The sequence below is a fragment of the Coregonus lavaretus genome (assembly GCF_964263955.1).
Source record: "Coregonus lavaretus genome assembly, chromosome: 24".
Classification (NCBI taxonomy): domain Eukaryota; kingdom Metazoa; phylum Chordata; class Actinopteri; order Salmoniformes; family Salmonidae; genus Coregonus; species Coregonus lavaretus.
Window position 1 is genome coordinate 41337440 of NC_140011.1, and position 15598 is coordinate 41353037.

The window sequence follows — 15598 nt, forward strand, 5'->3', positions numbered from 1 at the left end:
TTCGGTGCCTGCACTCATTGAAATAATTCAAATATTAGGAAAATCCTGAAAACCTAAGGCTATCAATCAATGTTGTTTTTACTCCCCTGCTCCTGATTTACACACCTGTGTGTGTCTGTCTGCATTAAATGGTATTATATTGTATTGCATTATAATTATATCACTATATAGTTACAGTACTTCTTATTTAGCAGAAACTATTTTTCCTTCGACTCATATTGTTGGTTGTTAATGCCTTTATCATTTTCTTTCCAGAACGTGAACACTGCCTACTTGCTTTAATAATGGCTGGGGGGACGGTTCTCTGCTGGTAATGACATTTGAGAAGCTGTAGCCTCCAGTTTAACTTTTGAGTTTTTATTGTCATAATTTTTGTTATCATCATTATTATTGTTGTTGTTGTTGTTGTTATAGATTGTTCTATTGTTTTATTCTCCTGTCATCACAGGCTTGTCTTCTTATGCTGTCCATCTGTCCATCCATCTGTCTCTGTCAAGTAAGAAAACATGTATTGCAATGCTGGTTGAAAGCTGTGCTGTAAGGTGTGGCTAAAGCTCTACGAATTTGTTGGATGCATTTGCTGTTTGTTTCAGTTGTGTTTCAGATTATTTCGTGCCCATTATAAATGAAAGGTAAATAATGTATTGTGTCATTTTGGAGTCACTTTTATTGTAAATAAGAGTAGAATTAGTTTCTAAACACTTCTACATTAATGTGGATGCTACCAGCAAATGCATCCAACAAATTTGTAGAGTCACAAGCTTGATGTAATCATTGCAGGTTATGAATATGGGACCAAATACATAACTTTCTACTGCTTTAATACACATCTAAGTGAATTGGACCCAATATTTTTGCTCCACTAAAATGGGGGGACTATGTACAAAAAGTGCTGTAATCTCTAAACGGTTCACCTGATATGGATGGAAATACCCTCAAATTAAAGCTGACAGTCTGCACTTTAACCTCATAGTCATTGTTTGATTTCAAATCCAAAGTTTCGAAGTATAGAGCCAAGAGCCGAAAAAATGCTTAACTTTCCCAATAATTACAGATGTACTGTAAACCCTGTAGATAATACCAGGATTACTGAACTATGTACTGGAATACTCCACTCTGCCTCTGAGGTGTGTTTACCTGGACAGGTGCTTAAACAGAATAATCTCTGTTACATAAAATGTTTACATTTTGCAGACGCTCTTATCCAGAGCAACTTACAGTAGTGAGTGTATACATTCTCATAATTTTTGTTCCCGTCCCCCATGGGGATCAAACCCACAACCCTGGCTTGCAAGCACCATATCCTATCAACTGAGCCACACTCTCTCTCTCCTTTCTCTGCTTGCTTGCTGGCTGGCTTGGCTGGCTTGGCTGGCTTGGCTGGCTTGGCTGGCTTGGCTGGCTTGGCTGGCACAAACAAACAGACTGGTACTATTATCTCAGAGTGCCAGTCTGCTTCTGCAAAAAGTAAACGTGCTCCCCGTGTTTTTCAGATTACAGAGCAAGCAAGCCAAGCTTATGGAACCAGTGTAAGTGGCAGCGAAGGCAGACGACAGCATTACAATAGAGCTGTATTCTATTGTTTGAATTCTATATTAAATTATACCATTATGGTAAACACTATGAAGTACAGTAAATACTTACTTTATAACGTACTTCGTAATGCCTTTTCACAAAGTGTTACCACTAATGGCTGTTTATCTTGATGATTATCATGATGAATATGTTAAGTGACTTTGGGTGTTTATTATTAATGTGCTTGCTGAAGGCAAGACCACTTTAGCTTTCTTACATACTCATATTGTTATTATTCTGCCTGCTTTAGCTCTTGAACGATTTAAACTATAAACACGAATACTTTAAAACAAGCTAGCAAGCACACACATTTTCTTCAGGAAATGTACTTTTCTAGTATTGTGATTAATATCCCTGCCCAAAAGATTCTGGATGTGTCACAAACGTTGACAGACGGGTCAGACCAAGGTGCAGCGTGGTATGCGTACATGTTTATTCACCCAAATAAACATACAAACAAAACAAGAAACAACGTAACGTGAAGTCCTCCGTCTATACACATACAAGCCTATACAGGAACAAGATCCCACAACTAAGGTAGGCAAACAGGCTACCAAAGTATGATCCCCAATCAGAGACAACGAGCGACAGCTGCCTCTGATTGGGAATCACACCCGGCCAAACCTAGAAATACACATCTAGATCCTAAACATAGAAATTCTAACATAGATCCTCACGCCCTGACCAAACCAACTAAAGACAACCGGCCTCTCAAGGCCAGGGCGTGACAGGACGCTACTCCTCTTGAACTGTTTAAGCTATCAACACCAAACTAACGTTGATAGTGTGCAGACTGACTCAACTTTTTGATAGTATGCAAACGTTTAACATTTATTTAAAAGCTCCATAGACTTCAAAGGCAACATTTGGATGTGCCACTGCTCTGTAAGCGTTTAAGCTACAAACACCAAATATTGAAATGTGCAGACTGACTCAACTTAGATTGCTATAACACAGCTTTGTCCTACCATTCATACACACTATCAAGCTTGTTATATCCCCATTCATTTAAATGGCAGAATGCAGGCTTCAACATTCTTAACTGAAATCACTCCCACAGAACTTTCGGAATGTTCAAACGTATATATTGTCAGAGCTTAAAAAACCATGATATGGCTTATAATGCTATAGTACTCACTCTAGCCTACTATACCAGCCCACTATAATAACTCCAAATCTGGAAACCACCCCAAAGTAATTCACTTCAACTAACCCATAGCCTCTGACAACCCTGTTACCACAATTACTACTGCAGTCACTACCACTACTACTACCATTTCACAACCATAAATACTTCAAGACCAGAAACACACATTTTCTTCATTAAATATAGTGTTTGCTAAGAGAAAGGATAAAATAGTATTGTGATATACCTTGCTTATCTAATTATATTGGTTCCTACTACTAGTTATTAATGTGTTTACTACGCAGTAAAACAAAATAATTTGTCAGATTACAGTAGTGTTCTGTCTGAATTATCACTAAGTTTTACTTTATCATATCCAGTAAGATGGTCATGCGTTCTCCATACCTGGCATAGAGGGTGGTCTTGAAAAAGAAAAGGAAAGCTGCACACTCTAGGAGCTCAGATGCAATAATTTAATATCCTAATAACCAACGTTTCGACAAACAAGCTGTCTTCATCAGGGTATAATGACAAACACTGCGGGTCACTAGTTTATATAGTGTCAAAGGACACACACAGGTGTCTGTAATCATGGCCGGGTGTGGCCTAATAGCATTGGTTAATTCACAGATAAACAGAACATACAAAAAACATGGATAGCATACGATCATAGATACAACTTGGCTACATAGGCCCACAAACATTTACAATGAATAGCAAAATCACAATAATCACATGAATGGCTTCAAATCAAAGTTACGTTAGGATTTTAAATTATTTCACAAATACACAACAACACACACTAATCTAAAAGTAAAAGAATGGAATGAAGAAATATATATATATATATATTTTAGAATGAGCAATGTCTGAGTCCGGAGTATGTATACACTACCGTTCAAAAGTTTGGGGTCACTTAGAAATGTCCTTGTTTTCCATGAAAACATTAATGACATGAGTGTGAATAGGAAATATAGCAAAATGCATAGAAAATGTAGTCATTGACAAGGTTAGAAATAATGATTTTTAATAGAAATAATAATTGTGTCCTTCAAACTTTGCTTTCTTCAATGAATCCTCCATTTGCAGCAATTACAGCCTTCCAGAACTTTGCCATTCTAGTTGTCAATTTGTTGAGGTAATCTGAAGAGATTTCACGCCATGCTTCCTGAAGCAACTCCCACAAGTTGGATTGGCTTGATGGGCACTTCTTATGTACCATACGGTCAAGCTGCACCCACAACAGCTCAATAGGGTTGAGATCCGGTGACTGTGTTGGCCACTCCATTATAGACAGAATACCAGCTGACTGCTTCTTCCCAAAATAGTTATTGCATAGTATGGAGCTGTGCTTTGGGTCATTGTCCTGTTGTAGGAGGAAATTGGCTCCAATCAAGCACCATCCACAGGGTATGGCATGGTGTTGCAAAATGGAGTGATTGCCTTCCTTCTTCAAGATCCCTTTTACCCTGTACAAATCACCCACTTTACCACCACCAAAGCACCCCCAGACTAACACATTGCCTCCACCATGCTTGACAGATGGCATCAAGCACTCCTCCAGCATCTTTTCATTTGGTCTGCATCTGACAAATGTTTTTCTTTGTGATTCGAACACCTCAAACTTCAATTAATCTGCCCATAACACTTTTTTCCAATCTTCCTCTGTCCAGTGTCTGTGTTCTTTTGCCCATCTGAATATTTTATTGTTGTTGGCCAGTCTGAGATATGGCTTTTTCTTTGCAACTCTGCCTAGAAGGTCAGCATCCCGGAGTCGCCTCTTCACTGTTGACGTTGAGACTGGTGTTTTGCGGGTACTATTTAATGAAGCTACCAGTTGACGACCTGTGAGGCGTCTGTTTCTCAAACTAGGCACTCTAATGTATTTGTCCTCTTGCTCAGTTGTGCACCAGGACCTCCCACTCCTCTTTCTATTCTGGTTAGAGCCAGTTTGTGCTGTTCTGTGAACGGAGTAGTACACAGTGTTGTACGAGATCTTCAGTTTCTTGGCAATTTATCGCATGGAATAGCCTTCATTTCTCAGAACAAGAATAGACTGACGAGTTTCAGAAGAAAGTTCATTGTTTCTGGCCATTTTGAGCCTGTAATCGAACCCACAATTGCTGATGCTCCAGATACTCAACTAGTCTCAAGAAGGCCAGTTTTATTGGTTCTTTAATGAGCACAACAGTTTTCAGCTGCGCTAACATAATTGCAAAAGGGCTTTCTATTGATCAATTAGCCTTTTAAAATGATAAACTTGGATTAGCAAACACGATGTGCCATTGGAACACAGGACTGATGGTTGCTGATAATGGGCCTCTGAACGCCTATGTAGATATTCCATAAAAAATCAGGCCGTGTTCCGGCTACAATAGCCATTTACAACATTAACAATGTCTACACTGTATTTTTTGATCAATTTGATGTTATTTTAATGGAAAACAAGGACATTTCTAAGTGACCCCAAACTTTTGAACGGTAGTGTATGTATATATATATATATATATATATATATATATATATATATATATATATATATATATATATATATATATATATACAGTTGAAGTCGGAAGTTTACATACAGTGGGGAGAACAAGTATTTGATACATTGCCGATTTTGCAGGTTTTCCTACTTACAAAGCATGTAGAGGTCTGTAATTTTTATCATAGGTGAACTTCAACTCTGAGAGACGGAATCTAAAACAAAAATCCAGAAAATCACATTGTATGATTTTTAAGTAATTAATTTGCATTTTATTGCATGACATAAGTATTTGATCACCTACCAACCAGTAAGAATTCCGGCTCTCAAAGACCTGTTAGTTTTTCTTTAAGAAGCCCTCCTGTTCTCCACTCATTACCTGCATTAACTGCACCTGTTTGAACTCGTTACCTGTATAAAAGACACCTGTCCACACACTCAATCAAACAGACTCCAACCTCTCCACAATGGCCAAGACCAGAGAGCTGTGTAAGGACATCAGGGATAAAATTGTAGACCTGCACAAGGCTGGGATGGGCTACAGGACAATAGGCAAGCAGTTTGGTGAGAAGGCAACAACTGTTGGTGCAATTATTAGAAAATGGAAGAAGTTCAAGATGACGGTCAATCACCCTCGGTCTGGGGCTCCATGCAAGATCTCACCTCGTGGGGCATCAATGATCATGAGGAAGGTGAGGGATCAGCCCAGAAATACACGGCAGGACCTGGTCAATGACCTGAAGAGAGCTGGGACGACAGTCTCAAGAAAACCATTAGTAACACACTACGCCGTCATGGATTAAAATCCTGCAGCGTACGCAAGGTCCCCCTGCTCAAGCCAGCGCATGTCCAGGCCCGTCTGAAGTTTGCCAATGACCATCTGGATGATCCAGAGGAGGAATGGGAGAAGGTCATGTGGTCTGATGAGACAAAAATATAGCTTTTTGGTCTAAACTCAACTCGCCGTGTTTGGAGGAAGAAGAAGGATAAGTACAACCCCAAGAACACCATCCCAACTGTGATGCATGGAGGTGGAAACATCATTCTTTGTGGATGCTTTTCTGCAAAGGGGACAGGACGACTGCACCATATTGAGGGGAGGATGGATGGGGCCATGTATCGCGATATCTTGGCCAACAACCTCCTTCCCTCAGTAAGAGCATTGTAGATGGGTCGAGGCTGGGTCTTCCAGCATGACAACGACCCGAAACACACATCCAGGGCAACTAAGGAGTGGCTCCGTAAGAAGCATCTCAAGGTCCTGGAGTGGCCTAGCCAGTCTCCAGACCTGAACCCAATAGAACATCTTTGGAGGGAGCTGAAAGTCCGTATTGCCCAGCGACAGCCCCGAAACCTGAAGGATCTGGAGAAGGTCTGTATGGAGGAGTGGGCCAAAATCCCTGCTGCAGTGTGTGCAAACCTGATCAAGACCTACAGGAAAAATATGATCTCTGTAATTGCAAACAAAGGTTACTGTACCAAATATTAAGTTCTGCTTTTCGGATGTATCAAATACTTATGTCATGCAATAAAATGCTAATTAATTACTTAAAAATCATACAATGTGATTTTCTGGATTTTTGTTTTAGATTCTGTCTCTCACAGTTGAAGTGTACCTATGATAAAAATTACAGACCGCTACATGCTTTGTAAGTAGGGAAACCTGCAAAATTGGCAGTGTATCAAATACTTGTTCTCCCCACTGTACACCTTAGCCAAATACATTTAAACTCAGTTTTTCACAATTCCTGACATTTAATCCTAGAAACAATTCCCTGTTTTAGGTCAGTTAGGATCACCACTTTATTTTAAGAACGTGAAATGTCAGAATAATAGTGGACAGAGATATATTTCAGCTTTTGTTTATTTCATCACATTCCCAGTGGGTGAATTTGTATTTGGTAGCATTGCCTTTAAATGGTTAACGTGGGTCAAACATTTTGGGTAGCCTTCCACAAGCTTCCCACAATAACTTGGGTGAATTTTGTCCCATTCCTCCTGACAGAGCTGGTGTAACTGAGTCAGGTTTGTAGGCATCCTTGCTCGCACACGCTTTTTCAGTTCTGCCCACAAATGTTCTATAGGATTGAGGTCAGGGCTTTGTGATGGCCACTCCAATACCTTGACTTTGTTGTCCTTAAGCCATTTTGCCACAACTTTGGAAGTATGCATGGGGTCATTGTCCATTTGGAAGACCCATTTGCGACCAAGCTTTAACTTCCTGACTGATGTCTTGAGATGTTGCTTCAATATATCCACATAATTTTCCTTCCTCATGATGCCATCTATTTTGTGAAGTGCACCAGTCCCTCCTGCAGCAAAGCACCCCCACAGCATGATGCTGCCACCTCCGTGCTTCACGGTTGGGATGGTGTTCTTCGGCTTGCAAGCCGCCCCCTTTTTCCTCCAAACATAACGATGGTCATTATGGCCAAACAGTTCAATGTTTGTTTCATCAGACCAGAGGACATTTCTCCAAAAAGTAAGATCTTTGTCCCCATGTGCAGTTGCAAACCGTAGTCTTGCTTTTTTATGGCGTTTTTGGAGTAGTGGCTTCTTCCTTGCTGAGCGGCCTTTCAGGTTATGTCGATATAGGACTCGTTTTACTGTGGATATATATAATTTTGTACCTATTCCCTCCAGCATCTTCACAAGGTCCTTTGCTATTTTTTTGGGATTGATTTGCACTTTTCGCACCAAAGTACGTTCATCTCTAGGAGACAGAACGCGTCTCCTTCCTGAGCAGTATGATGGCTGCGTGGTCCCATGGTGTTTATAGTTGCGTACTATTGTTTGTACAGATGAACGTGGTACCTTCAGGTGTTTGGAAATTGCTCCCAAGGATGACCCAGACTTGTGGAGGTCTACACTTTTATTTCTGAAGTCTTGGCTGATTTCTTTTGATTTTCCCATGATGTCAAGCAAAGAGGCACTGAGTTTGAAGGTAGGCCTTGAAATACATCCACAGGTAGACCTCCAATTAACTCAAATGATGTCAATTAGCCTATCAGAAGCTTCTAAGCTGTTTAAAGGCACAGTCAACTTAGTGTATGTAAACTTCTGACCCACTGGAATTGTGATACATTGAATTATAAATGAAATAATCTGTCTGTAAACAATTGTTGGAAAAAATTACTTGTGTCATGCACAAAGTAGATGTCCTAACCGACTTGCCAAAACTATAGTTTGTTAACAAGAAATTTGTGGAGTGGTTGAAAATCGAGTTTTAATGACTCCAACCTAAGTGTATGTAAACTTCCGACTTCAACTGTATATACATTCATGTGAAAAAGTACCTACACCCCCTGTAAAATTTTATTTTATTTGGACAGATATTGTAATGAATACTCAGGGAGAAAAAGGTGTAGATTCACGCGCATGAGGGGTGAGGCAGGTGTTTATATCGCAAAAGGCAGGAATCGTGGTCACAGGCAGGCAATGGTCATACACAGGTAGGCAAATAGGCAGGAGAATCAAAAACTAGGACTGAAGGCCATAACTGGTTCTTACAAACGAGATATAAAAAGGCTTAGTAGAGTCAAAACAAACAATGCCTCACAAGGCACAAACAGAAAGAACTGAACTAAATAAAGGAGCTAATGAGACCAGGTGAGTAACTAACACAGGTGAAATCAATGAACAAAAATGAAAGACAGGGCTACGTTCAATAACACAAAGAAACAGGGCTACGTACAAGAACAAAAGGTGAACTAAGAAAACAAATACAGAACCTTACAGATATGTAATCTTCACTTCAACTCTATTGACAGATAAAGGTAACATAATTTAACAAATGACACTAAAAGATTATACTCTGCAATAATTTATTCATCAAAAATCAACAGAATTGCAATTCCATAGTGCGGGAAAAATAAGTACACCCCTAGCTTCAATAGCTGGTGTTGCCCCCTTTGTCTGAAAGACTTCATTTAGCCGTTTCTAGTAACTTGTAAGTGTATCAGCCTCTTACATCGACTGGGAGGAATGTTTTGCTCTCTTCTTTACAGTACTGCTTCAACTGGGTCATGTTCCAGACCCGCTTCATGTCCCCCCACAGCATTCCGACAGGATTGAGATCTGGGCTTTGACTTGGCCAATCCATAACCCTCCATTTCTTATTTTTGAGCCATAAGTAATTTGCATTTTAATTGCATAAGATTTTCAAAGTATTTTTGTTGTTATTGTGATTTGTTAAATTGGGTTACCTTTATCAATGAATGTGGTTAGAATTTAGCTCAAATATCCATGTGTGCAAATATGTTTTTATTTGTTGAAAAAAATAATAATAAGACCACCTTTTAGGGGGTGTACTTACTTTTCCACGTGACAGTACCAGTCAAAAGTTTGGATACACTTACTCATTCAAGGGTTTTTCTTTATTTTTACTATTTTCTTCATTGTAGAATACTAGTGAAGACATCAAAACTATGAAATAACACATATGGAATCATGTAGTAACCAAAAAAGTGTTGAACAAATCACTGTTCCACTAATTACAGAGGTACTGTAAGCCCAGTAGATAATACCAGGATTACTGAACTATGTACTGGAATACTCCACTCTGCCTCTGAGGTGTGTTTACCTGGACAGGTGCTTAAACAGAATAATCTCTGTTACATTACATTTTTACATTTTACACTAGTGAGTGCATACATTCTCGTACTTTTTTGTACTGGTCCCCCGTGGGAATGTATGTATGATAAGTATGAAGGTTCGTATATACGGGTCCACTGAAATACCATGCAGGGCACTCAGAGAACTGACTTCCTCATTACAAATCCTTCCGTAAATACCCTGAAAGTTTTAGTTCCCGCTCTCTGCTGGGCCTATCAGGGTAGAGGTTGGGCGTGGTTTAGACTTGTCCAACCTATCCGTTGGCACACCGGCTGGTCCCAGCCCCTTGGCGCTCCACTAATTGCACACTGTTGCCAGGCATAAGTTTTTATCATAACAACCTGTGGAGTTAGCACCCAAAAGACACCATTTTGCTGTACCTACGTTCAAGGACGGTTCACAGACAACGGTACTGTAAGCCCAGTAGATAATACCAGGATTACTGAACTATGTACTGGAATACTCCACTCTGCCTCTGAGGTGTGTTTACCTGGACAGGTGCTTAAACAGAATAATCTCTGTTACATTACATTTTTACATTTTACACTAGTGAGTGCATACATTCTCGTACTTTTTTGTACTGGTCCCCCGTGGGAATCAAACCCACAACCCTGGTGTTGCAAGCACCATGCCCTATCAACTGAGCCACACTCTCTCTTTTTTATTTCTCTGCTGGCTGTCTGTCTGTCCGTCTGTCTGTTTGTCTGTCAGTGAGGGTCCCAGTGAGTATGATGAGGGGTTAACATGGCGCCAGGTGCATCACCAGGTTGTGGTGAATCACAGGTGAGTGAGTACGCGTGGGTACTGACTGTACACACCTGTTGAACCTGTACTGCACTGTACTCTTTATACTATTGATAACCTTTCATTATTTAATCAACCAAGCGTAGCCTGGTCCCAGATCTGTTTCTGCCATCATGCCACTCCTTTTCATCAAAAAACATGACAAGGAGTGGCAAACAGACTGGTACCCCAAGCAAGTCCTAGCCTTAAATGTGTATTATTATTATCTCAGAGTGCCAGTCTGCTTCTGCAAAAAGTAAACGTGCTCCCCGTGTTTTTCAGATTACAGAGCAAGCAAGCCAAGCTTATGGAACCAGTGTAAGTGGCAGCGAAGGCAGACGACAGCATTACAATAGAGCTGTATTCTATTGTTTGAATTCTATATTAAATTATACCGTTATGGTAAACACTATGAAGTACAGTAAATACTTACTTTATAACATACTTTATAATGCCTTTTCATGAAGTGTTACCACTAATGGCTGTTTATCTTGATGATTATCATGATGAATATGTTAAGTGACTTTGGGTGTTTATTATTAGTGTGCTTGCTGAAGGCAAGACCACTCTAGCTTTCTTACATACTCATATTGTTATTATTCTGCCTGCTTTAGCTCTTAAACAATTTAAGCTATAAACACGAAACCAACTTTTAAATGTGCAGACTGCCGCAACTTAGATTGGTTGAGAAAATATTTGTGATTGTATTTATACTTTTTGTACTACAACAATATAAAAAATATAAAAACAGATTGTTAATTTACATATACATTTTTCCTTTATACTGTATAATGTGCTACAATCCACGTTAGTACTAAAAAGTGAATTTACTATAATTTTATTGTTGTATAATTTAGTTTTTAGAATTTTGAAGCAAATATGAATTTGGTCATATTTATGTGGGAAAATGACAGCTATGTAAATATACTTAATTCCATAGGAAAAAAAGTGATTCAATTCACTTCAAAAAGGGAACCTGAGAGCCATTGACCAAAAATATGGCTCATATATGTTAAACATTGCGTAATTCAAATCTGGTATTGGAATAAGAATCAAGAGATCTTCAATCCAAGCTAAATGTATTATATGCAAAATGTATGTATGATAAGTATGAAGGTTCGTATATACGGGTCCACTGAAATACCACGCAGGGCACTCAGAGAACTGACTTCCTCATTACAAATCCTTCCGTAAATACCCTGAAAGTTTTAGTTCCCGCTCTCTGCTGGGCCTATCAGGGTAGAGGTTGGGCGTAGTTTAGACTTGTCCAACCTATCCGTTGGCACACCGGCTGGTCCCAGCCCCTTGGCGCTCCACTAATTGCACACTGTTGCCAGGCATAAGTTTTTATCATAACAACCTGTGGAGTTAGCACCCAAAAGACACCATTTTGCTGTACCTACGTTCAAGGACGGTTCACAGACAACGGTTCACAGACAACAAAGAGGCAGTGTTCGTATCTGTAAGAAATACAAGTCTTATCTGTCCTACCCCCTAACGTTCCTTACATGAATCACTGCTGGTTATGTGAAACAATTTATATCAGTATAGTACAAACCTTCTATGCTTATCATTAATGCATTCCTTCTAAGCTATTCATCACATACAGATCCAATTATGAGAAAATAGAGCCCCACATATAAATCAATCAATCAATGTTTTCATCTACCTACTTTTTAAACTATAACCAGCCACTACCATTTCTACTGCAGTCACTACCACTCCTATAACTTATTGCAAAACCATAAATACTTTAAAACAAGCTAGTACGCACACACAGTTTCATCAGGAAATTTTATTTTCTAGCAATTATTATTACTATTATTATTAATATTACTATTATTATTATTCAGGAGGAATGACGTTCTGACTATAACCCCATGGCTGGCTCCTATAGTCTGGGAGGGAACCTTCGACCCCCAGGTCATAGATGAGGCCTTCAGGTCAATCAACCTCACCATCGCTACCACTGTATTTGCTGTAGGGAAGTAAGTCACAGATTTAATGTGTAGAAACCTATTGCAAAGGCAATGGTTACATACTTCCTCTGTGTGTGTGTGTGATCACCTACTTGAAATGTCAAGACTGCTGCCACTAACGCAACCACGCACCTATCCACATGCATCCACCATGCACCTATCCACATGCATCCACCATGCACCTATCCACATGCATCCACCATGCACCTATCCACATGCATCCACCATGCACCTATCCACATGCATCCACCATGCACCTATCCACGTGCATCCACCATGCACCTATCCACATGCATCCACCATGCACCTATCCACATGCATCCACCATGCACCTATCCACGTGCATCCACCATGCACCTATCCACATGCATCCACCATGCACCTATCCACATGCATCCACCACACACCTATCCACATGCATCCACCATGGACCTATCCACATGCACCTATCTACATGCATCCACCATGGACCTATCAACATGCATCCACCATGCACCTATCCATATGCATCCACCACGCACCTATCAACATCCATTCACCATGCATCTATCTACATGCATTCACCAGGTACCTATCCACATGCATTAACCTCATGTGTTAATATCTTTGGTTGATGTTATCTACATCATAACCTCATTCATGTTGCCTGTCTGCATTATTCAAACCCTATGGTTGTGTGTCAACTGGCATCTTATTCCCTATGTAGTGCACTACTTTTTGACCCGAGCACTATATAGGGAATAGGTTCATGTTTGGGACACACCATAACTCTATATGGACCCTTTACTTCATATTTCCGGATAAAGCAATCTCATGTCATAAGCATGCAGTCTGTCTCTAGCTGTATCTATACATACACATTTCCCCCTGCTGGCACACTTGCTTGTCCTACCTGAAGGTCTTGTTTTTTAACTACCTGAACGTTTCACATTATTGATTATTTACAACATGAACGTTTCACATTATTGATTATTTACAACCTGAATATTTCACATGATTGATTATTTACAACCTGAATGTTTCACATTATTGATTATTTACAACCTGAATGTTTCACCTTCTTCATGTATTTAATTGACATGTAAAAAAATATATAAAAAATCCTAGCACGTACAGTGCCTTGCAAAAGTATTCATCCCCCTTGGCATTTTTCCTATTTTGTTGCATTACAACCAGTAATTTAAATTGATTTTTATTTGGATTTCATGTATTGGACATACACAAAATAGTCCAAATTGGTGACGTGAAATGAAAATAATTACTTGTTTAAAAGAATTCTAAAAAATAAATAACGCAAAAGTGGTGCCTGCATATCTATTCACCCCCTTTGCTATGAAGCCCCTAAATAAGATCTGGTGAAACCAATTACTTTCAGAAGTCACATAATTAGTTAAATAAAGTCCACCTGTGTGCAATCTAAGTGTCACATGATCTGTCACATGATCTCAGTATATATAGACCTGTTCTGAAAGGCCCAAGAGACTTCAACACCACTAAGCAAGGGGCACCACCAAGCAAGCGGCACCATGAAGACCAAGGAGCTCTCTAAACAGGTCAGGGACAAATATCAGAAACTTTGAGCATCCCACGGAGCACCATTAAATCCATTATTAGGAAATTGAAAGAATATGGCACCACAACAAACCTGCCAAGAGAGTGCCGCCCACCAAAACTCACGGCCCAGGCAAGGACGGCATTAATCAGAGAGGCAACAAAGAGACCTAAGATAACCCTGAAGGAGCTGCAAAGCTCCATAGCGGAGATTGGAGTATCTGTCCGTAGGACCACTTTAAGCTGTACACTCTGTAGAGCTGGGCTTTACAGAAGAGTGGCCAGAAAAAAGCCATTGCTTCAAAAAATAAATAAGCAAACCCGTTTGGTGTTCACCAAAAGGCATGTGGGAGACTCCCCAAACATATGGAAGAAGGTACTCTGGTCAGATGAGACTAAAATTGAGTTATTTGGCCATCAAGGAAAATGTCTGGCGCAAACCCAACACCTCTCATCACCCCGAGAACACCATCCACAGTGAAGCATGGTGGTGGCTATATCATGCTGTGGGGATGTTTATCATCGGCAGGAACTGGGAAACTGGTCAGAATTGAAGGAATGATGGATGGCGCTAAATACAGGGATATTCTTGAGGGAAACCTGTTTCAATGTTCCAGAGATTTGAGACTGGGACGGAGGTTCACCTTCCAGCAGGACAATGACCCTAAGCATACTGCTAAAGCAACACTCGAGTGGTTTAAGGGGAAACAGTTAAATGTATTGGAAATGCCTAGTCAAAGCCCAGACCTCAATCCAATTGAGAATCTGTGGTATGACTTAAATATTGCTGTACACCAGCGAACCCATCCAACTTGAAGGAGCTGGAGCAGTTTTGCCTTGAAGAATGGGCAAAAATCCCAGTGGCTAGATGTGCCAAGTTTATAGAGACATATCCCAAGAGACTTGCAGCTGTAATTGCTGCAAAAGGTGGCTCTACAAAGTATTGACTTTGGGGGGGTGAATAGATATGCACGCTCAAGTTTTCTGTTTTTTTGTCTTATTTCTTGTTTGTTTCACAAAAAAAAATATTTTGCATCTTCAAAGTGGAAGGCATGTTGTGTAAATCAAATGATAGAAACCCCCCAAAAAATCAATTTTAATTCCAGGTTGTAAGGCAACAAAATAGGAAAAATGCCAAGGGCTTTGGATACTTTCGCAGGCCACTGTAGATGCTTCTTTCATTTTTCTATCCATCGTTGAAGATGTAGTAACTTTAGTTCTGTCGTTTCACACACATTTTTATGTACATGTTTTTCATGTCTATCCATCCTTACAGATACACTCGTTTTCTCCGTGACTTCTTAGAGTCAGCTGAGAAGCACTTCATGGTGAGAATCCAGAACTATCTATCAAATGGATTGACTGTTAGGACCAGGGATAATAATATAATAATAATAATAATAATAATAATAATAATAATAATAATATATATATATATATATATATATATATATATATATATACACACTACCAGTCAAAAGT

At 39.7% G+C, this 15598-nt stretch overlaps 1 pseudogene across 1 annotated transcript in view; it reads left to right on the forward strand.

Annotated features, from left to right (window-relative positions):
- The first annotated feature begins 261 nt into the window (after window positions 1-261).
- The window catches only part of LOC311099340 (globoside alpha-1,3-N-acetylgalactosaminyltransferase 1-like), a 35264-nt pseudogene continuing 19927 nt past the window's right edge, over window positions 262-15598 (forward strand). The window contains exons 1-6 of the transcript in view: window positions 262-310; window positions 449-496; window positions 10515-10586; window positions 10869-10904; window positions 12440-12574; window positions 15393-15444. The product of the transcript in view is annotated as a globoside alpha-1,3-N-acetylgalactosaminyltransferase 1-like (transcript). The remainder of the gene's footprint in view (window positions 311-448; window positions 497-10514; window positions 10587-10868; window positions 10905-12439; window positions 12575-15392; window positions 15445-15598) is intronic.